Source organism: Canis lupus, chromosome 1 (assembly GCF_003254725.2).
Source record: "Canis lupus dingo isolate Sandy chromosome 1, ASM325472v2, whole genome shotgun sequence".
Classification (NCBI taxonomy): domain Eukaryota; kingdom Metazoa; phylum Chordata; class Mammalia; order Carnivora; family Canidae; genus Canis; species Canis lupus.
In genome coordinates this window covers 7,981,287-8,005,643 of record NC_064243.1, presented here as the reverse complement: position 1 = coordinate 8,005,643, position 24,357 = coordinate 7,981,287, and the positions used below count along the sequence as shown (strand labels likewise).

At 40.2% G+C, this 24,357-nt stretch overlaps 1 pseudogene; it reads left to right on the top strand.

The window, feature by feature from the left end:
• Positions 1-302: 302 nt before the first annotated feature.
• Positions 303-1,569, top strand: LOC112645652 (RNA-binding motif, single-stranded-interacting protein 2-like; annotated as a pseudogene).
• Positions 1,570-24,357: the final 22,788 nt, after the last annotated feature.

Sequence of the window (24,357 nt, the reverse complement as noted above, 5' to 3'; positions counted from 1 at the left end):
CAAGAGTAGGAGAAAACATTTGCAAACCATATATCTAATAACGAGCTCTTACCCAAAATATGTTTTTTTTTAAATCTTTACAACTCAACAATAAAAAGACAAATAACCCAATTTAAAAATGGGCAAAAAATCTGAATAGACAGTTCTTCAAAGAAGATATTTAAATGGCCGCTATACACATGAAAAGGTTCAGCTCCCTTACATTAAAGAGAAAATGATATTATCAGTGCCTTGTAGGCCTGGGATTTCAACCTGTGGCTGTTAACAAAAACAAGAAGCCATATGTGTCATTGTCCCAGCAGATGGCATCACCTCATCCAAGCAATAGTACCCTTAGCAGCAGCAGTGGGACCAATGGAAATGATCAGCTGAGCAAAATCAACTTCTATATCCAGGGATTGCAACTAAGCACTACTGACCAAGACCCTGTCAAATTGTGCCAGTCATATGGGAAGATTGTCACCACCAAGGTGATACTGGACAAGAGCAGGAAGAAATGCAAAGGCTATGGCTTTGTGGACTTTGACAGTCCTTCAGCAGCATAGAAAGCTGTAACAGCTCTGAAAGCCAGTGGTGTACAGGCACAGATGACAAAGCAACAGGAGCAGGACCCCACAAGTTTATAAATATCAAACCTTCCACTATCAATGGATAAGCAAAAACTGAAGGGGATGCTGAAGGCCTTTGGCCAGGTTGTCTCCACTCAAATCTTCCGAGATACCAGTGGGACCAGCAGAGGGGTTGGCTTTGAAAGGATGGAGTCCGCAAAGAAGTATGAAGCCACTTTAATGGAAAGTATATTAAGACACCTTCTGGGGTCACCTATGTGGCTCAGTCAATTGGGCTTCTGCCTTCAGCTCAGGTCATAATCCCAGGGTATAAGGATTAAGCCCCATATTGGGCTCAGTGAGGAGCCTGATCCTCTCTCTCCCTGTGCCCCTTCCCCTTGCTCATGCACACATGCTCTGTCTCTCTCTCTGTCTAATAAATAAATACAATCTTAAAAAAAAAAAAAGACATCTGCTGGAGTACCAGCTCCATTTGATCCCTTGCTTTGCAAATTTGCTGATGGTGGTCCAAAGAAACAACAGAACCAAGGAAAATATGTGCAAAACTGATGAGTCTAGCCAAGGAATAGCCTTGACCTATGACCCCACCACAGCTCTTCAGGATGGGTTTTACCCAGCTCTTTATAACATCATTCCCAACAGGAAGCTTGCTCAGTCTGCACAGTCCCCATATCTTCCATCTTCCGTGTGTTCGTATCAGAAAGTAACTCAGACATCTCCTCTACAAGTACTCAGCCCATCTTGGATGCACCACTAATCATACTTCATGCAGCCTTCAGGTTCAGGTCTTTTTTTTTTTTTTTTTTTTTTTTTTAAATTTTAATTTTTTTTTAATTTTTATTTATTTATGATAGTCACAGAGAGAGAGAGAGAGAGGCAGAGACACAGGCAGAGGGAGAAGCAGGCTCCATGCACCGGAGCCCGACGTGGGATTCGATCCCGGGTCTCCAGGATCGCGCCCTGGGCCAAAGGCAGGCGCCAAACCGCTGCGCCACCCAGGGATCCCAGGTTCAGGTCTTCCACTAGGGATGGGTCACCCCATTTCTCTCCAGCCTGCCTCCATGATGGGACCTCTTACCTAGCAGATAGCCACCTCTCCCTCAGAAGTACAGGCCCCACATGCCTAGGGCTGCCACTATGCAGGAACTCACATCTCCCAAGACACCTCTATGCTTTCTTCCCGTGTTTCAGCTGAGAATGGCAGCCAGCAACAGCAAGTGAGATGGATGCTCCCTCAGACCACCGAGGTCTACTCTTTCCTGTTCAACAAGTAACAGTGTGGTCTATAACTGAACTCACAATGTCTCTGAGGTATGCTGGTACAAATAAGTTATTGGAGATGCTGATGCTCCCAGACTTTAGAGGTCTAACCAGGAATACAGACCATCTGTGGGTCCTGCTTAGCACTAACACTTGGCCTGGGCCTGGAAAAAGAAATCTCTGCACTCCTAACCTCTACTTATTCCTTCATTCCTGAGGGAGCCTAGGAAAATGGTCACTTTTTGTGTGTGCTACATTCAAAGAGATCAAAAGAACTTTTTTTTTCTTTCTTTTGGCAAAGTTTTTATATTTTGTTTTTAACTGCAGTATACTCTTCCCATATCCTCCCCAAACAAAAACAAAAACACGCGAAAAGATCCCGAACATCATTAGTTGTGAAGGAAATGCAAATCAAAAGACCAAAATGAGATACATCTTCACCCTCTTCAGGTTCGCTTCACCCAAAAATCGGGGAAATAGCATTGTTGGCCAGGGTGTGGAGAGGCTGGAACCCTCCCTCTCTGCTGCTGAGGGTGTTATACATGGTGCAGCCACTGTGGAAACAGTCTAGCAGTTCCTCAAAAAGTTAAACGTAGAATTAACATATGACCCAGCAATTCTACTCCCGGGCATATACCCAAAAGAACTGGAAATAGCCAACTGTTCCTCAGAAAAGTAAACATAGAGTGACTATGTGACCCAGCAATTCCACTTCGAGGTACATGCCCCCAAAATGAAAACATGTACTCACAAAAACTTGTACGTGAATGTTCATAGCAGCTTCCTCCATAAGATCTGAAAGGTGGAAGCAGCTCAAATGCCCATAACTCATGAGTGGGTGGGTAATGTGTGTATGGAATGGATAAATTATATCTATACAATGAAATATTGTATAACTGAGAAAAGGGGGAAATGCTGATACACCCTTTAACAAGGATGGACCCTGAAAACATTATGCCAAGTGAAAGAAGCCAGACACAGAAGACCAAATATTATATGATGTCATTTATATGAAATATCCAGAACAGGCATATCTATAGAAGCAAAATGATTTAGTTAGATTTACTTAGATTTGGTGGTCGTTGGGGGAATAGAGCTGTAATAGCTAAGGGGTGAGGAGTTTCTCTTTGAGATGATGAAAGTGTTCTAAAATTCCTGTGGTGACAGTTGCACATATCTGAGAATATATCAAAAACCATTGAAATGTACAGTTGAAATTGGCGAGTTACAAGGCACATGAATTGTATTTCAATAACGTGTTATAAAAAGAAAAGCAATAAGACATTAAGTTGAAAACAATAATGCTTCTATAGATATGCCTGTTCTGGATATTTCATATAAATGACATCATATAATATTTAATAAACTTACTCAGTAGCTTCTATTTTCATACGTTTTTATAAAATTACTCAGTAACTTACCTTCTTTGTTCAACATTACATCCTTGTCATTGGACCGATAAATAGACCTCTGTTGATGCTGCTCTTTTTAAATACTATTATAGTATTGACTATTTCATGCTAGAATGTACTATAATTTTTTTTTGCCATCCTCCTTATCAGAGGATGTTTGTTTTGTTTCTAGTTCTTTTACTTTTGCTGCAATAAATATCCTTGTACATTAAAGAAAATTTATTTTATAAAGAACTGAATCTGTAAAGACACCAAGATAGCTTGGTAAGGAGAATCACAGTGTCCTTTCCAGAGAATTTGTGAGAGAAGTATTTTCCATGTATCTGGTGACATTTAGATTCAGCCTTCTAAAGTGATAGATAGGATGGATGGCCCTGGTGTGAATCGTTGAGTTTCCTTCCTGATATATACATTATTCAGCAAGACATTTCTGCCCCCATTCCTCTACTACCTTCCCATTGGGGTAACTGCTCACTGTCATTTAACTGTTCAAAAGCGTTCCCTTTGGTGAAATGAGGTAAGTATATACTTTCATTTCCACACTGTGGGATTTAATTAGCTAATGATGGAGAAATCTTTGGATGAAGAGTGCAGTGGAAGTTCAAAGTAATATTGTTATTATGTTTAGGTATATTTTCAATTTATAAAGTCATATATTCTCATTCATATGGTCAGATATATGACTCTGGGCATGCGTTACTTCCAGGGGGGGGAAATAAAAGCCAACTCTTCAGAGATCCAGCACAAAGATATATTTTCCTGTGATCTTCAAGTGGTGCCCGTGTTTGCGACCTCTCTCAACTCAACATTAATGGTAATGGCCTCCATTTGTGCCCCTGCAGAATGTAATCTATTTAATTAAAGTTCCAAAAATGACCCTGACTTTCAGTCCTGCTCTGGCTGGTGATACAGCTGTGCTGGATGTGTCCTGGATCTGTAAATAAAATACTGATTCTAGTCACTTCTACAGAATGCATTTTGATACTGGGGGCTTTTTCAGTGCTGGCCCCATTAAGTTACGTATCTCTAAGGGAAAGCAGGGTAACAGTTAAGGCAAAAAGGCAGTCCACAGCTAACACTGGTAATTTCTTTAAAAAAATGCTTTGGCCCTCTCCTAATTTGTGAAGGTAACCTTACACAGCAATCAGACAGATTAAACACCATGTCATGTTGACTCTGAAATGAAGACAAAAGTCTTGGAATTCTAAAAAAACATCTTCTCATGCAGCACGTCTCTACAATCGATACACTCTACTGATAGTATTTTAGGACACCTGAGATGGCTAGGACAGACTGGGTCTCAAAGGGACCTTTGGCTGACCACTTGAGGACTTCTCCATCTTGGCTTTTCCACGGGAATTGACCCATGTTATCTGCTTAGTAAGTATTCTGATTGAAAAATGAATGTACTTCTAGATGACACTTAAAATCATGGTACTGGTAGTTTGTTCTGACCATAATTTTTTTTTTTACTTACTTACTTATTTACTTATATTATATATATGTGTATATATACATACATATATATATATATATAATTGAAGTTCGATTTGCCAACATATATTGTAACACTCAGTGCTCTTCCCATCAAGTGCCCTCCTCAATGCCCCATCTGCATCACCCAGTTACCTCATCCCCCCACCCACCATGACCATAATTTGTTAATCACAAGCGTTTCCCTGCTCTGGGAATTCATATGCTTTGTCTGTTGTTCTGATGTGCACGTGGTTGGCAGAGTAATAGTTCCCCCAAAAGATGTCCACAGCCTAATCCCCAGAACCTATGACTCTCTTTCTATCATGGCAAAGGAGAATTAAAGTTGCAGATGGAATTAAGGTTGCTAATCAGCTGAGTTTAAAATGGGGAGATTAACTACCTGAGTGAGCTCAATGTAATAATCATAAGGGGCTTTAACGGTAGGAAAAAAAAGACAAAAAAAGGAGGTCACAGTGAGGTAGTGTGAGTTTTACTTGCTGTCACTGGCTTTGAAGACTAGGAGAAAGGGGCCATGGAATGCTGGCAGCTCCAGAACTGGGAAAAGGCAAGAAATGGATTTTCTTCTAGAGTCTGCAGACAGGACATAATCCTGCAGACACCTTGATTTTAGCCCAGGGAGACTCTTGGCAGACTTCTGACCTGCAAAGCTGTGAAATAAAAAACTTTTGTTGTTTTAAGCCAGCAAGTTCATGGTCATTACAGCAGCACACAGAAAATAAATACAGTTCCATTTTTCTTGTTGACTCACTAGAGTTCCTTGTATATTCTAGTTTCTGACCCATGCTTTACTTTTCCATATTAAAAGTATCTTCTTACTTTTTTTTTAAGATTTTATTTATTTATTCATGAGAATACACAGAGAGGAGAGAGAAGCAGAGACACAGGCAGAGGGAGAAGCAGGCTCCATGCAGGGAGCCCGATGTGGGACTCGATCCAGGGTCTCCAGGATCACACCCTGGGCTGAAGGCGGCGCCAAACCGCTGAGCCACCGGGGCTGCCCTCTTCTTACTTTTTAATCTGTCACTTTTTCTATGGTGTCCTTCATTCAACAAAAATCCTTACTTTTAGGGGGGAGGAGGGTGGGGGGTAGGGGTGAATGGGTGATGGGCACTGATGGGGGCACTTGACGGGATGAGCACTGGGTGTTATTCTGTATGTTGGTAAATTGAACACCAATAAAAAATAAATTTATTATTAAAAAAATCCTCACTTTTGTGAAGTCAAATCTCTCATTTTTAGTTCTCATGGATGGTATTTTTTGGTATTTTATTTAAAACCCTTGCAGGGCACATGGGTGGCTCAGTCAGTTAAGCATCTGACTCTGGGTTTTAGCCCAGGTCATGGCCTCAGGGTTGTGAGAACAAGCCCTTTGTCGGGTACCACACTCAGCAGGGAGTCTGTGTGAGGTTCTCTCTCTCTCCCTCTTCTCCAGTCTCTCTCTCACTTTCTCTCTCAAATAAATAAAAATTTTAAAATGCTTTCTCTCCATCAAGTTCCAAAACATATTCCTTTCCTTGTTTTGTTAGTGTTATGGCTTAGCTTTTTCCATTTGGGCTTCTTATTCACAGAGAACTTTATCTTTCATATGGTGTAAAGTAGCTTTCTATTGGTTATGATACTGGCTCAGCTACTTTAACAGGGTCCAAACTATCTGTGGCTTAGGAAAGACAGAAATTTATTTCTCTCTACTAAAGGTCAAGACATCAGCAGACAATCAGACATGTAGGACCTCAATGTGTGCCCTCCATTTCAGAGTCCAAGTGGCCATTCTAGTATATGTTTTATCTCAAAAGACAAGGAGTGTTTTCCTTCTCACTCACTTTCTGATAAATGTATCCAAAGACAGAAAGTTATATTATGTTCTGCTGTAGGGTTGTCTCCAATTTTTTTTTGCTTTACGTACTTTAAATGTCATTTATTCCTGAGTATCTTATAAGTTGCTGGAGGATTTCTATTAGTCCTCTAAGTAGAGGATTATCAGTTTTTCCTGTATTTCATTACATTGCCTGCCATAGAACCATGGTTTTTGTCTTTTGTCTTTCAATGTTGTGTCATGGTATAATATTTTGGAAGGAATCTATTTATTAATTAATGATCCAAATATTAGTTTAAATTTCACTGATACCATGAAATGGTATCGATGGAAATAATTAAGCTAATCTGATAGTTACATGGAGTCTTCAAAATATGACTGCATTGATACATGGGTAAGTGATGAGACTCCTTTTTTAATTGACAGTAGGCAAGTTTCTTTTGATGCTTATTTTTGAGACTCATTTTAAGAACATAAATGCAATAAGAATAGTAGTAAATAAGAGAAAACTATGCAATTTTTCCACTTTTCCACTAAAATCTACCACAAAACTAAATAATGTTCTTTAGCACCACAGACTATAAGCAAATATCTAGGAGAAGAGGAAAGTGGGAGAAGCACAGAAAAAAACTGTGACTGTATGAGTTAAAAAGGGAGGAAGAACTCAAGCAGGCATTTCTCCAAGCAGAAATACAAACGGCAAATAAGCACATGAAAAGATGCTCAAAACACTAATCAATTAGGGAAATTCAAGTTGAAACCACAATGATATGTCTCCTCAAACCCATTATAATGGCCATTTTCAAAAACAAAACAGGGGTACCTGGGTGGCTCAGTCAGTTAAGCGTCTACCTTTGGCTCAGGTCATGATTCCAGGATCCTGGGATCCAGGCCCCCATTGGGCTCCCTGCTCATCAAGGAATCTGCTTCTCCCTCTCTCTCTGCTCCTCCTCCTGCTTGTGTGCTCTCTCTTTCTCTGTCAAATAAATAAAATCATTAAAACAAAACAAAGCAAAAGCACAGAAAATAACAAGCTTTGGCAAAATGTAGAGAAATTGGAAGCCTTGTACATTGTTGGTGAGACTGCAAAATGGTACAGAAAACATATGGCCATTCCTCAAAAAATTAGACATTCAATTACCAATTCTGCTTCTGGACACATACCCCAAATAAAAAGCTAGAGCTCAAATAGATATTTGTACACACTTGTTCATCCCAACATTATTCAAATAGCCAAATGCAGAAGCAACCCAAGGGTCCATGAATGGATGAGTGAGATGAACAAAATGTGGCTCATATCTACAATGAAAAAGTATTTATACCTGAAAAGGAATGGAATTCTAACACGTGGCTGGCTGACACTTGAGGATATTATAAGTAAACTAAAGCAGAGACAGAATGAACACTGTATGACTTCCACTTAAAGAGCTATCAAATTTACAGAGGCAGAAAGCAGAATGGTGGTTGCCAGGAGCTGGGGGAAGGAGCAGTTCTGTTGAATGGGTACAGAGCTTCAAATTAGGAAGATGATAAAGTTCTGGGGCCGGGTAGGATGATGATTGGACAACAATGTGAATGTGCTCATGCCACTGAGCTACACACTTAAAAACTATTAACTTGGTATACTTTATTAATGTACAATTTACTACAGTTTTAAAGATACATTTTTAAAAAGAGAGATAAGTTGGAAAAGTGAGAAGAAATGGCCAATGATAGGATCCTATCATGTCTCACACGGTTTCATGATCTTGTCCAAAGGTGACCCTTTACAGTTAAGTAATAAGAAATGAGGCATGAGGACATATCAGTGCAGAGGGACATCCAACCCACATCAGGAACGTGGAAAGGGAGATTGGCATTGCAGAATGTAACACTTCAAAATGAATTTAGATACTGAGTTCATGGTTTAGTTTGTTTGCTTATTCATGTTTTATTTTAAGCCAGTGGCCACAGGTCTCCAGAGTGCCACTCAATCCCTAGCTTTTTTATAATTTTTGTTTAACTCCCACATGTGAAAGTCCATGGCTTTCATTGGATCCCAAAGCATTCTCTGAACCCCCAGAAACTAAAGAAATGGATCCAGTTCACGCTCACCTTTCTCAGATGAGGAAACTGACAGTAGAAGAAACATGGCTTCAAGCCCAAGGTCACAGAAATAGTTACAGTAGATCCTGCTTCTCCTTTTCACAGAGGCATTTTGAGTTTCAAGTGACTTCCCCTTTGAGAGTGTTTCCATTTTTAAGAGAGCTCTGCTTGGAACTAGCTGTCCTCAGAACAAAGGAATGGCTTGTAGGGCAACTGGCTCTGCTGGTCCTGCCTTTCGTGATTCCAGTGGGTGTCCTTTCCCGAGGGAGGGAGGGATGAGGGCGACCAAAATAGAAGCAGAGGAAGGGTACAGCCATGAGGGGCAGGGGGCAGGTGCTGGCTGTAACTTTTTGGATGGCCTTGGGTTTAAATGACTCCCCTGAGAAGGTGACAGGAACTAGAACCATTGTACTCATATCACAGAAGGATCTAGCTGCAGGGCTGGGCACAGCACAGTCCAGCTACCCCAGGGAGGACGGAGAGTGATTTGCAGCAGGAACCTTCCCAGAACAAAAGGAGAAGGAAGAAATTTGGGCTTAGCCCAATGACTACAAAGACCAAACAGGCAGTCTAATAAAGCATCAAGGCGGCCAAAGAAATTTAAGCCCTCTTCTTGGCGGGAACCAGCTCTGTGTTAGTAATAAGATCCTTTCTCAGGAAAGCAGGTGCTTTGTAGACAACTGGTCTTAATGAGTACACATCAATAGGTTTGGCTGAAAACCTCACAATACCAAAGAAAAGAATAGTTCAATCAAAGAATGAAGGTGCCATAACGGCTCAGCAAAAGAAAGCACACTGCCCAGAAGCTTTGTACTCTTGTACTAAGTCTCAAAAATGTTGTGCCAGGTGACACAATGCTCAAAAGAAGTGTTAGTTAAATTAGTAGAGTAGAATTATCAACTAATTAAATGGTGGGGCACAGTCTTTCTAGCACAAGGCAGTAGTCAGCAGCAGAGCCTATGCCAATTAGCTAGAAAGAAATGGCATTCATGGAAGGAGGAAGGTGGCAGCTCAGTCTCCCATATGTTTCGACTCTCCACAGTGTCAGTTCAGAGGATCCACTCAGTGATGGGGAGAGACATGTTTTACAAATGTGGAAGATTCCAGCAACAGCTCTTTTTCCTATACATGACTATTAATCTGCCTCTTTCAGGCAATGTAGACAGCAAATACAAGACATGCTGCTTTGTTTTTTCTTATAACTGTGAAATGAACATGCAGAAGGTCTGAGGCATAAGAATGAGACTGTTCTGACAATCACCTGTCAATTTGAATTATTTACCCAGGGAGAAATAAAAATTGTTTTCCTGTGATGTCAAATGTACAGTTTTCTGCCATTATAATTTTTTATTGTATACTGACTAGGGGCAGCCCAGGTGGCTCAGCAGTTTAGCGCCACCTTCAATCCAGGGCTTGATCCTGGAGACCCGGGATCGAGTCCCTGCATGGAGCCTGCTTCTCCCTTGGCCTGTGTCTCTGCCTCTCTCTCCCTCTCTCTCATGAATAAATAAATAAAATCTTTAAAAAAAAATTGTATACTGACTAGTGAGCTATCTGAGGACTATATATAATAATGTATAGCATGAATAAATTTTAATGGGGACTTAAAAAGATATTAAAATCTATATGGCAAAAAACCTGATAAAAATATAGACATGATTTGCATTTAACATCATATAAATGAATATTATATGAGCTGCTTGCATGAGAAGTTGCAAAAAAAATTACATGATTGACCAGTGTCCATTTGACATCAAATACAGCAATTTTATTTTTAACATCGTAAGAATAAACATACAATAAGTTCTCAAAGAGGATGCATCATAAATAATCCAATCTGGCTATTTTAACTATCAAAATAATTCAAGGTCTGGATTTTTAAAAATTATATATTCAGAGTTTTCACAGTAGAAGTAGTCATTGTTGTTAAAGACATGTTTGAAATTATAAAAAGGTGGAAAAAGAAAAATTACGTTGTACTTTTACTTTAGGACTTCTACAGGTGTCTTTGCTTATTTGGGGCACAGAGTCATAGTTTTATAGTGAAAATGATTTGGTATTCTTATTTTTTTCCTTAAATAAAAATCATCTTCCAATGCTATTATGCCCTACTTCCAACAATGACTTCTGTTATTATATATACCATACTTTCTAAATTGCAAGTTAATAGTCACACAACATTCCTACTAATTGTTTATTATTTATAATGTCATCAAAAAATACTTAGGAATCAATTTAACAAAATAAATGTAAGACTTATAGTCTGAAAATTACAAAACACAATTGAAAAAAATATTTTTAAGACCTAAATAAACGGAAAGACATCCTGTGTCATGAATTGGAAGACTCCGTATCATTAAGATGGTGATACTCCCAAACTGAGCAATAGATGCAACACAATCCTTCATGAAATCCCAGCTGCCCTTTCCACAGAAGTAGACAAAGTTGATCCTAAAGTTCACTGAACAGAAAGGACCACAGACACAATTAAGATGCTAAATCAGATGATTATTAATTAATTCCAAACACACAGTGAGACACTGTGTGGGGGGAGACAGAATAGTTCAACCTAGCATAGAGTACAAGAGAGGTGAAAGATGATCCGACCTGATTCTTGAATCTTGGGATTCCCTTCTCTCTCTCTCTCTCTCTCCTCTTCCTCTTCCTCTTCCTCCTCCCCTCCTCCCCCTCCCTCTATTCCTCCATCCCTCTCCCCACTACCTCTCTCATTCTGTCACAGGTACCAGAGTTGAGGTTGAGAAGTTAAGTCGGAAGTGCCTAGGATCAATAAATAACACGCACTGGCTCCTTTGGAACGCAGGGCAAGTACTTCTGGCATCAGCTGTACATGGCCAGCTGGCCTGCTGAAGAGCCATGGTTTTGTCTGCCTTTCTTAGCCCAAGCACCATGGGGCCACAATGAGTCCAAATGAGTGGCCAACTTAAGGATGATTAACTGTCAACTCAGAATTGACAGGATCTATGCCTTATGACTTGGCTGCCTCATATTTTTCTTTCCATAAACAAACACTTTTGCTTCTTTCATCTTATTTATTATATATATAATATGTCTTGAATGTTACTAATATATTACCTATATTTAACATATCTGGTGAATTCTGCTCATGTTTTTCAAGCTACTTCTTTACTCATTTTCTATGTGTAGCACATCTTATGAATTTTATCTATAACTCATAAGCTGTTAGCTTATATATTAGTTATGCTTAACATGAGTTTCATCCATCCCATCTGTGATGGTTAATTTTATGTGTCAACTTAACTAGGCTAAAGGATGCCCTGATGGCTGGTAAAACATTATACCTGAATGTGTCTGCAAGACTGTCTCTGGAAAAGATGAGCATTTAAATCTGTAGACTCAGTATAAAAAAGATCCACCATCATCAGTGAGGTGGCATCATTCATTCAATTCCTTGAGGGCCAGAATAGAAATAGAATAGCATAGAAAAGGTAGAGGAAGAGTGGATTTGCTCTCTCTGCTTAGCTGGGACATCCCTCTTTGCCTTCAGATATCAATACCTGTGCTCCTGGTTCTTGGGCTTTCAGACTCAGACTGAGCCTTACACCCCCCATTCTCAGACCTTTGGGTCCAGACTGAATTGTATCAGCAGCTTTCCTGGTTCTCCAGCTTTCAGACAGCAGTTTGTAACTACATGAGCCAACTCCTATTGGCTCTGTTTCTCTGGAAAACCCTGACTAATACACCATTTGCCTTTCCGGTCTTCTGTTATGGAATTAAATATTTCATAAATAATACAACAAACTCACATTATAAAGATTGAGAAAAATTACTGGGTTTAATCAATTTTTAGGGCATTCTCATATTACTCTCTCCTTACAAAATATTATAAATTTTAGCCACTTGATCTTCCAAGCAAATGTGAACCTTTGTAAAATACTAGCTCTATCTGTTGACTGATTGTTATAGTTGAGCTCTTTTCATCCCTTGCCTCCTAATTCAACTGTAACAGTGAAGAGACAGAAATGACAAGTTATTTTAACAGACAATTTAACATAAAGGATCAATAACTAGATACAAAGAATTATTAACTATGTTTTGGGGAGGGGAGGAGCAAGATGGCGGAAGAGCAGGGTCTCCAAATCACCTGTCTCCACCAAACTACCTAGAAAACCTTCAAATTATCCTGAAAATCTATGAATTCGGCCTGAGATTTAAAGAGAGACCAGCTGGAAGGCAACAGTGAGAAGAGTTCGCGCTTCTATCAAGGTAGGAAGACGGGGAAAAAGAAGTAAAGAAACAAAGGCCTCCAAGGGGGAGGGGCCCCGCGAGGAGCCAGGCTGAGGCCGGGGCGAGTGTCCCCAGGACAGGAGAGCCCCGTCCCGGAGACGCAGGAGCTGCACCGACCTTCCCGGGGGGAAAGGGGCTCGCGGGGAGGTGGAGCAGGACCCAGGAGGGCGGGGATGCCCTCGGGCTCCCGGGGACAGTAACAGCAACTGCGCGCCCAGGAGACTGCGCCGAGCTCCCTAAGGGCTGCAGCGCGCACGGCGGGACCCGGAGCAGCTCGGAGGGGCTCGGGCGGCGGCTCCGCGGAGAGGGTTGCGGCCCGGGAGCGCGAATCCACCAGCGCAGGCTCCGGAGCACAGGGCGCCGGGACACAGCCCAGGATCCCGCCTCCCCCGGGACAGGCAGAGGCCGGGAGGGCCCAGGACAGCGAGGACGCTCCTGCCCCAGCTGAGCAGATCAGCGGCCCCGCCCCGGAGCCTCCAGGCCCTGCAGACGGAGTTCCTGCCGGAGGTGAATCCAGGTCTCCAGAGCTGCCCCGCCACTGGGGCTGTTCCTCCTGCGGCCTCACGGGGTAAACAACCCCCACTGAGCCCTGCACCAGGCAGGGGCACAGCAGCTCCCCCAACTGCTAACACCTGAAAATCAGCACAGCAGGCCCCTCCCCCAGAACACCAGCTAGACTGACTGACAACTTCCAGGAGAAGCCAAGGGACTTAAAGAACACAGAATCAGAAGATACTCCCCGGTGGTTCTTTTTTTTTTTTTGGGTTTTTTTTTTTTTGGTTTTTTTTTTTTGTTTGTTTTTTTTGTTTTTTTTTTTGTTTTGTTTTGTTTTGCTTTTTGATTTGTTTCTTTCCACCACCACCCCCTTTTTTTTCTCCTTTCTTTTTCTCTCTCTTTTTCTTCTTTTTTTTTCTTCTTTCGTTTTTTTTCTCTTCCTTTTTTTTCTCTTTCTCTTTTCTTTCCTTCTTTCTCTCCTCTCTTTTTCTCTTTTTCCCAATACAACTTGCTTTTGGCCACTCTGCACTGAGCAAAATGACTAGAAGGAAAACCTCACCTCAAAAGAAAGAATCAGAAACAGTCCTCTCTCCCACAGAGTTACAAAATCTGGATTACAATTCAATGTCAGAAAGCCAATTCAGAAGCACTATCATACAGCTACTGGTGGCTCTAGAAAAAACTATAAAGGACTCAAGAGACTTCATGACTGCAGAATTTAGAGCTAATCAGGCAGAAATTAAAAATCAATTGAATGAGATGCAATCCAAACTAGAAGTCCTAACGACGAGGGTTAACGAGGTGGAAGAACGAGTGAGTGACCTAGAAGACAAGTTGATAGCAAAGAGGGAAACTGAGGAAAAAAGAGACAAACAATTAAAAGACCATGAAGATAGATTAAGGGAAATAAACGACAGCCTGAGGAAGAAAAACCTACGTTTAATTGGGGTTCCCGAGGGCGCCGAAAGGGACAGAGGGCCAGAATATGTATTTGAACAAATTCTAGCTGAAAACTTTCCTAATCTGGGAAGGGAAACAGGCATTCAGATCCAGGAAATAGAGAGATCCCCCCCTAAAATCTATAAAAACCGTTCAACACCTCGACATTTAATTGTGAAGCTTGCAAATTCCAAAGATAAGGAGAAGATCCTTAAAGCAGCAAGAGACAAGAAATCCCTGACTTTTATGAGGAGGAGTATTAGGGTAACAGCAGACCTCTCCACAGAGACCTGGCAGGCCAGAAAGGGCTGGCAGGATATATTCAGGGTCCTAAATGAGAAGAACATGCAACCAAGAATCCTTTATCCAGCAAGGCTCTCATTCAAAATGGAAGGAGAGATAAAGAGCTTCCAAGACAGGCAGCAACTAAAAGAATATGTGACCTCCAAACCAGCTCTGCAAGAAATTTTAAGGGGGACTCTTAAAATTCCCCTTTAAGAAGAAGTCCAGTGGAACAGTCCACAAAAACAAGGACTGAATAGATATCATGATGACACTAAACTCATATCTCTCAATAGTAACTCTGAATGTGAACGGGCTTAATGACCCCATCAAAAGGCGCAGGGTTTCAGACTGGATAAAAAAGCAGGACCCATCTATTTGCTGTCTACAAGAGACTCATTTTAGACAGAAGGACACCTACAGCCTGAAAATAAAAGGTTGGAGAACCATTTACCATTCGAATGGTCCTCAAAAGAAAGCAGGGGTAGCCATCCTTATATCAGATAAACTAAAATTTACCCCAAAGACTGTAGTGAGAGATGAAGAGGGACACTATATCATACTTAAAGGATCTATTCAACAAGAGGACTTAACAATCCTCAATATATATGCTCCGAATGTGGGAGCTGCCAAATATATAAATCAATTATTAACCAAAGTGAAGAAATACTTAGATAATAATACACTTATACTTGGTGACTTCAATCTAGCTCTTTCTATACTCGATAGGTCTTCTAAGCACAACATCTCCAAAGAAACGAGAGCTTTAAATGATACACTGGACCAGATGGATTTCACAGATATCTACAGAACTTTACATCCAAACTCAACTGAATACACATTCTTCTCAAGCGCACATGGAACTTTCTCCAGAATAGACCACATATTGGGACACAAATCGGGTCTGAACCGATACCAAAAGATTGGGATTGTCCCCTGCATATTCTCGGACCATAATGCCTTGAAATTAGAACTAAATCACAACAAGAAGTTTGGAAGGACCTCAAACACATGGAGGTTAAGGACCATCCTGCTAAAAGATAAAAGGGTCAACCAGGAAATTAAGGAAGAATTAAAAAGATTCATGGAAACTAATGAGAATGAAGATACAACCGTTCAAAATCTTTGGGATGCAGCAAAAGCAGTCCTAAGGGGGAAATACATCGCAATACAAGCATCCATTCAAAAACTGGAAAGAACTCAAATACAAAAGCTAACCTTACACATAAAGGAGCTAGAGAAAAAACAGCAAATAGATCCTACACCCAAGAGAAGAAGGGAGTTAATAAAGATTCGAGCAGAACTCAACGAAATCGAGACCAGAAGAACTGTGGAACAGATCAACAGAACCAGGAGTTGGTTCTTTGAAAGAATTAATAAGATAGATAAACCATTAGCCAGCCTTATTAAAAAGAAGAGAGAAAAGACTCAAATTAATAAAATCATGAATGAGAAAGGAGAGATCACTACCAACACCAAGGAAATACAAACAATTTTAAAAACATATTATGAACAGCTATACGCCAATAAATTAGGCAATCTAGAAGAAATGGACGCATTCCTGGAAAGCCACAAACTACCAAAACTGGAACAGGAAGAAATAGAAAACCTGAACAGGCCAATAACCAGGGAGGAAATTGAAGCAGTCATCAAAAACCTCCCAAGACACAAGAGTCCAGGGCCAGATGGATTCCCAGGGGAATTTTATCAAACGTTTAAAGAAGAAATCATACCTATTCTCCTAAAGCTGTTTGGAAAGATAGAAAGAGATGGAGTACTTCCAAATTCGTTCTATGAGGCCAGCATCACCTTAATTCCAAAGCCAGACAAAGACCCCACCAAAAAGGAGAATTACAGACCAATATCCCTGATGAACATGGATGCAAAAATTCTCAACAAGATACTGGCCAATAGGATCCAACAATACATTAAGAAAATTATTCACCATGACCAAGTAGGATTTATCCCTGGGACACAAGGCTGGTTCAACACCCGTAAAACAATCAATGTGATTCATCATATCAGCAAGAGAAAAACCAAGAACCATATGATCCTCTCATTGGATGCAGAGAAAGCATTTGACAAAGTACAGCATCCATTCCTGATCAAAACTCTTCAGAGTGTAGGGATAGAGGGAACATTCCTCGACATCTTAAAAGCCATCTATGAAAAGCCCACAGCAAATATCATTCTCAATGGGGAAGCACTAGGAGCCTTTCCTCTAAGATCAGGAACAAGACAGGGATGTCCACTCTCACCACTGCTGTTCAACATAGTACTGGAAGTCCTAGCCTCAGCAATCAGACAACAAAAAGACATTAAAGGCATTCAAATTGGCAAAGAAGAAGTCAAACTCTCCCTCTTCGCCGATGACATGATACTCTACATAGAAAACCCAAAAGTCTCCACCCCAAGATTGCTAGAACTCATACAGCAATTCGGTAGCGTGGCAGGATACAAAATCAATGCCCAGAAGTCAGTGGCATTTCTATACACTAACAATGAGACTGAAGAAAGAGAAATTAAGGAGTCAATCCCATTTACAATTGCACCCAAAAGCATAAGATACCTAGGAATAAACCTCACCAAAGATGTAAAGGATCTATACCCTCAAAACTATAGAACACTTCTGAAAGAAATTGAGGAAGACACAAAGAGATGGAAAAATATTCCATGCTCATGGATTGGCAGAATTAATATTGTGAAAATGTCAATGTTACCCAGGGCAATATACACGTTTAATGCAATCCCTATCAAAATACCATGGACTTTCTTCAGAGAGTTAGAACAAATTATTTTAAGATTTGTGTGGAATCAGAAAAGACCCCGAATAGCCAGGGGAATTTTAAAAAAGAAAACCATATCTGGGGGCATCACAATGCCAGATTTCAGGTTGTACTACAAAGCTGTGGTCATCAAGACAGTGTGGTACTGGCACAAAAACAGACACATAGATCAGTGGAACAGAATAGAGAATCCAGAAGCGGACCCTGAACTTTATGGGCAACTAATATTCGATAAAGGAGGAAAGACTATCCATTGGAAGAAAGACAGTCTCTTCAATAAATGGTGCTGGGAAAATTGGACATCCACATGCAGAAGAATGAAACTAGACCACTCTCTTTCACCATACACAAAGATAAACTCAAAATGGATGAAAGATCTAAATGTGAGACAAGATTCCATCAAAATCCTAGAGAAAAACACAGGCAACACCCTTTTTGAACTCGGCCACAGTAACTTCTTGCAAGATACATCCACGAAGGCAAAAGAAACAAAAGCAAAAATGAACTATTGGGACTTCATCAAGATAAGAAGCTTTTGCACAGCAAAGGATACAGTCAACAAAACTCAAAGACAACCTACAGAATGGGAGAAGATATTTGCAAATGACCTATCAGATAAAGGGCTAGTTTCCAAGATCTATAAAGAACTTATTAAACTCAACACCAAAGAAACAAACAATCCAATCATGAAATGGGCAAAAGACATGAACAGAAATCTCACAGAGGAAGACATAGACATGGCCAACATGCATATGAGAAAATGTTCTGCATCACTTGCCATCAGGGAAATACAAATCAAAACTACAATGAGATACCACCTCACACCAGTGAGAATGGGGAAAATTAACAAGGCAGGAAACAACAAATGTTGGAGAGGATGCGGAGAAAAGGGAACCCTCTTACACTGTTGGTGGGAATGTGAACTGGTGCAGCCACTCTGGAAAACTGTGTGGAGGTTCCTCAAACAGTTAAAAATATACCTGCCCTACGACCCAGCAATTGCACTGTTGGGGATTTACCCCAAAGATACAAATGCAATGAAACGCTGGGACACCTGCACCCCGATGTTTATAGCAGCAATGGCCACGATAGCCAAACTGTGGAAGGAGCCTCGGTGTCCATCGAAAGATGAATGGATAAAGAAGATGTGGTTTATGTATACAATGGAATATTCCTCAGCCATTAGAAATGACAAATACCCACCATTTGCTTCGACGTGGATGGAACTGGAGGGTATTATGCTGAGTGAAGTAAGTCAATTGGAGAAGGACAAACATTATATGTTCTCATTCATTTGGGGAATATAAATAATAGTGAAAGGGAATATAAGGGAAGGGAGAAGAAATGTGTGGGGAATATCAGAAAGGGAGACAGAACGTAAAGACTGCTAACTCTGGGAAACGAACTAGGGGTGGTGGAAGGGGAGGAGGGCGGGGGGTGGGAGTGAATGGGTGACGGGCACTGGGTGTTATTCTGTATGTTAGTAAATTGAACACCAATAAAAAAAAAAAGTGAATTAATCAGAATAAAGTCAAAAAAAAAAAAAAAAACTATGTTTTGAAGGTCTGAAAAGGTAAAACAGGAAACACTAAAGCACCAGGGAGGTAATAAAACTTTGGGAAGAAGATGGTCCTTTCCTTTTGGAGGGACTAAAGAGAAACTTGGAGAACTGAATCCCAGACCTCTGAGAATTGAATTCCATGACACTGGAACCCCAACTTTTCTGAGCTGGTGTCTCTTAAGGTGGCACTTTTTCTTTAAGTAAGTTCTATACTCAACATGGAGCTCAAACTCATGACCCTGAGATCAAGAGTCACACGTTCTACTGACTGAGCCACCCCGATGCCCCCAAGGTAGTACTTTGATTTTAGTTCTTCATGGATTATAAAACCTGCAAAATGGATGCCCCAGGAATCAGCTTCTGCTGCTGGAGTGAAGAAACAGGGCTTGGGGGTTGCTCACAGCTTCCTGTCTAGAAGTCCCCAGGAAGGAGAAGCCCTCCTCTCTAGCCCTGCATCCTCCCTCCAGGCCTCCTCATGGGCATAACCCACAGGGAACCAGTTGGCAGAGCAGATATGTGGTTTGCAGACACCCAGCCCCCCTGTCACAAAGCCTAGCAGAGGGGGTGGTTTGGAGCTAAGGGCCAATGACTTAGTAACTGTCACCGCAACCCTGTCCAACGTAGTTAGATAATTTGTTTTGTGTAACATTATTACTGGAAAACAGGTGGCAGTTCCCCACTGACGTCAGAACTACATATGAACTGAAGATACAAAGACCAGTTTTTATTTCCATGTGTGACAAACTGGAATTCTATTCCAGGTGAAACTTAAGAGTCAGTCTCAAAAGGAGTAACAGACATTTCTTCTTTGAATGGGGAAACTATCCTGAATTATCAGTTAATGATCAATACTTTATCCTCCTGAATGTTTAATTTATAACCCATGTCTCCTTCAGATTTTCAGAAAGATCTATTCAGTGGTTCCTACTAGGATATAATGATAAGATCTTTCAAAGTGTTAACACCTCCAGTAACTATCCCTATTCTCTACACATCTATAAAGGGTCACTCTCAATTGCCATGTGACTTTTTACCTCTATCCCTTTGGGTATAAATGTATCTATAAAATTCTACTGAAACACTTAAACAATGCATCAAAATAACCTCCATTCACCTAGAGGTATTATGCTAAGTGAAAGAGGTCAGAGAAAGACAAATACCATATGATTTCACTTATATGTGGAATCTAAAAAGCAAGACAAGTGAACAAACAAAATAACACAGAAACACTCAAAGATACAGACAACAAACTGGTAGATGCCAAAAGGAAGACTTTTCAAAAGTGAAAAGAATTAAGAGGGGCAGCCTGGGTGGCTCAGTGGTTTAGCGCCACCTTCAGCCCAGGGCGTGATCCTGGAGACCCGGGATTGAGTCCCATGTGGGGCTCCCTGCATGGAGCCTGCTTCTCCCTTTGCCTGTGTCTCTGTCTCTCTCTGTCTCTCTCTGTGTATCTCATGAATAAGTAAATAAAATCTTAAAAAAAAAAAAAAGAATTAAGAGGTACAAATTTCCAGTTATAAAATAAATAAGTCATGGGGATAAAAAGTACAACATAGGGAATACAGTCAATTATAGTTTAATAACTTTGCATGATGACAGATGATGTGATATGATTTGTAAGAGATACATATTGGGGCGCTTGGGTGGCTCAGTCAATTAAGCATCTGATTCTTGATTTTGGCTCAGGTCCTGATCTCAGAGTCATGAGGCCAAGCCAGCATGGAGTCTGCTTGTCCCTCTCCCCCTACTCCTTGTCTGTTCATGCTCTCACTTTCTCTCAACTAAATAAGAAACATCTTTAAAGAAAAGAAAATAAATATATATTTGGTCAGATGACCAAAATATATTTCCCACATATATTTGATCTACATTCAGTTACTGAAAATGCCCCAGAGCATAAAGGTGAAATGAATGTCTTAATAATAAGGCAACTTTTGGACTCTACCCAAGGATGGAGGTTAGTTGCCAGGAGGACCAACCCTGAGATTAGAAGGTTAGAACTTTCAGTCTCATCCCCTGACCTCCAGGGTGAGGAAAGGCCTGGAGATTGAATCAGACAATGGCTAATAACAATCACGATTATGCAATGAAGCCTCCATAAAGACCCAAGAGGACTGGATGTGCAAGCTTCCAGGTTGGTGAACCTGTGGAGATATGGGGAGAGTGGCTCACCTGGAGAGGGCAGGGAAGCTCTGCACCCAATCCCTGTCACTTGTGCTGTGTATCTCTTCATCTGACTGTTGATTTGTATCTTCCTTTTATCATATCCTTTAATAAACTGGGAAACATGAGTGTTTCCCTGACCTCTGTGAGCTGCTCTAACAAATGACAGGAACCTAAGGAGGAGGTTGTTGTTAGAACCTTGAATTTGTAGCTGATTGGTCAGAAGCATAGGTAACAGCCTGAGGTTTGAGACTGGCCTCTAAAGTGGGGATGGGGGGACAAGTCTTGTAGGACTGACCTTTAACCCGTGGAATCCGATGCCATCTCCAGGTAGACAGTGTCAGAGTTGAGTTGAATTCGGTTGAATTCCTGGACATACTGCTGGTTCCCAAGAATTGTTTGGTGTTGGGGATGTGGAAGGAACATCCCTAGAAAGTTGAAATCAAGTCCAGGAACCTGAAAAGAGATAGTAACTAGATCTATCATGGTGATCTTTTTGTACTGTATGTATCAAGTCACTATGTTGTAACCAGAAATGAATATAGTATTGTAAGTCAACTATCCTTCAATTAAAAGAATTGGAAGAATTTTTTTAAAAAGCAAAAACTAGCTCCATTCAAGGAATATTATTATACTGGTTATGTGTAGTTATTTCCAAAGAGCAAAACTCAGTTTAACTATCAAGGGAATTATACCAATATCATTAAGCACAGATGTACATATTGAATAGTTTTTGAATATCAGTAGAAATTCAAGACTATATTGAAGTTTTAATAATTCATCAGAAATATGCAATGTTAATGAAGCCCAATATATTCTGTATGACTTGTTATACACAGCAGGGGTATAGAAAAGCTCACATCACACTATGTAAATGAGACCATAGAGTTGGGAAAAAAAAACAGTACTCATTGTGGTAACACTTTCCCTGTTTTAATTTTAAGGAAGTTTACATCATATTATTAAAAGCTAAATAAAACTAAACATTATACTTGATCACAAAGAAGAATGAACTGCATTCTCTACTTACTAGAAAATATTTTCAAAGTAAAATTATTAATGAAGATATACTTCGATTTTATATATATCATCTAAAAAATAATTTTAAAACCTCTGCAGTAATAGAAGAATATTCAGGAATTGTTTACCATAGCAAAAGATACTGTTTTGGGGAAGAATATAATTTTAACAATGACAAGTAGTTTCTTTATCAATATATATATATTTTTTTAAAAAAACAAGTTTTTTTTTAAGATTTTATTTATTTATTCATGAGAGACAGAGAGAGAAAGAGAGGTAGAGACACAAGCAGAGGGAGAAGCAGGCTCCACGCAGGGAGCCCGACGTGGGACTTGATCCGGGGTCTCCAGGATCAGGCCCTGGGCTGAAGGCGGCGCTAAACTGCTGAGCCCTCCGGGCTGCCCTATCAAAATATTTTTTAAAAGATACATGTCCAGATTTTAACCATTTTGTATTATATATTTCTCAATTCACTCATTCAAAACTTTTTTTTTTTTTCCAAGAAATAACAAAAACTAGTTGTTGCCTCTGCCCAAATGGAATTTGGATTCAGTCATTCTGGAATTTTAACTCTACCCATCATGTGCTTTCATCTTTTTTCGTGCAATCTTGGAACAGTTACTGGCCTGAGAAAGTAACTGATTTCAGGTTGAGATGTAATATTTACAAATTTTGTTACAATGGTAACATCTGGCTAAGCCATCTCACCTTAGTGAGCAAGTGCCTAGGGTATGTTATCTATTTAAATAACACTTTCAACCACTGTTTATAGAATACACACAGGGTTATAGGAAAGGTTACAGCACTTTTCTGGATAAGAAAAGCCAAGCAAGAATTTCTTGGTCGGACTGTATCCTTGATTGAATTCACCAGATCATAGTCAACAGATAATTTACTGAGCCACAGAAAGAAAGAAAGAAAGAAAGAAAGAAAGAAAGAAAGAAAGAAAGAAAGAAAGAAAGAAAGAAAGAAAGAAAGAAGGAAGGAAGAAGAAGGAAGGAAGGAAGGAAGGAAGGAAGAAGAGAAGAAGAAGAAGAAGAAGAAGAAGAAGAAGAAGAAGAAGAAGAAGAAGAAGAAAGAAAGAGAAAGAAAGAAAGAAAGAAAGAAAGAAAGAAAGAAAGAAAGAAAGAAAGAAAGAAAGAAAGAAAAGACTTTTCTTCTGTTTGTATCTATTCGATTTAATTAGTTTTTGGTCCTGTGGTTGCTGTAGGAAGTTTTCAGAACTTGTTACTGCTAATTAAGTTTTAGTCTGAAGACATAAACATACACAGTGATTGTGCCAACAGGTGGGAAAGGTTTATTTTGGATACCTTAAAGATGGTACTTCTTTTACAATCAGAAATTTCTTGCAATTTTCAGATGACTGATTAACATGCAGGTTGCTAAACCATAACAGCGCAGTGAGTAGAAAAAACATATTCAGTTCAGCAATGAAGCACCAGGATTTCAAGAAGCTTTATGGAATGATTATTAAATTCACAGAAAGACTCTCCTTTTTGAAAATGCTCATTTTTGCTAATAACTATGACTTAAAGTGACCATATGTGTCCGGTCTACGAAGTAATCCTGTAATTAATCTCCACGATTTCATGAGGAGGTTGTTCACACAAGAGGAGAATGAGTTAAAAAGCTAAAGACAGTTGTCTAAGATCACACAACCATTAAATGGCACAATCTCATTCTTCCCATAGAAGCACCTCAGAGCTAGTTTTTCTTAGAACAATTATTTTCCCACAGTTTCAAGGGGCCATTCCACAAAGTTAAAATTGTAAAAAATCTGGAACATCCAGGAGCCAGAGAATCGTTTGATTCAAAGCCTGATGGTGAGCCTAATGCTAAGAACCTGAGAGACCAAAATAACTCATGGCTTTGTATTTGGCATCTCCAGCAGCAGGAGCGCCATTCATTTGTACCTGTAACCCCCAACAGTGCCCAATCCAGCCACACGCTAGAGACCTTTCCATAGATGTTCCCTCCGTGACTCTCAAATTCCAAAGTTGACCCTCCTATGCCCAGTTTCCTCTTTAGCTGTCAACTTAATCTCTGCTAAGGTTTCGGGTAATATTGTTGGGGCTGGTTATTATTAGCTCACATGCTCATTTGCACACCCAGAAGGCCTAGAAACTAAACTTCTGAGGCATCTTCAGTATCAACCACTGTACCTGACACGTATCGAATGGATAAATAGAGGAACGAATAGGCGAATGAA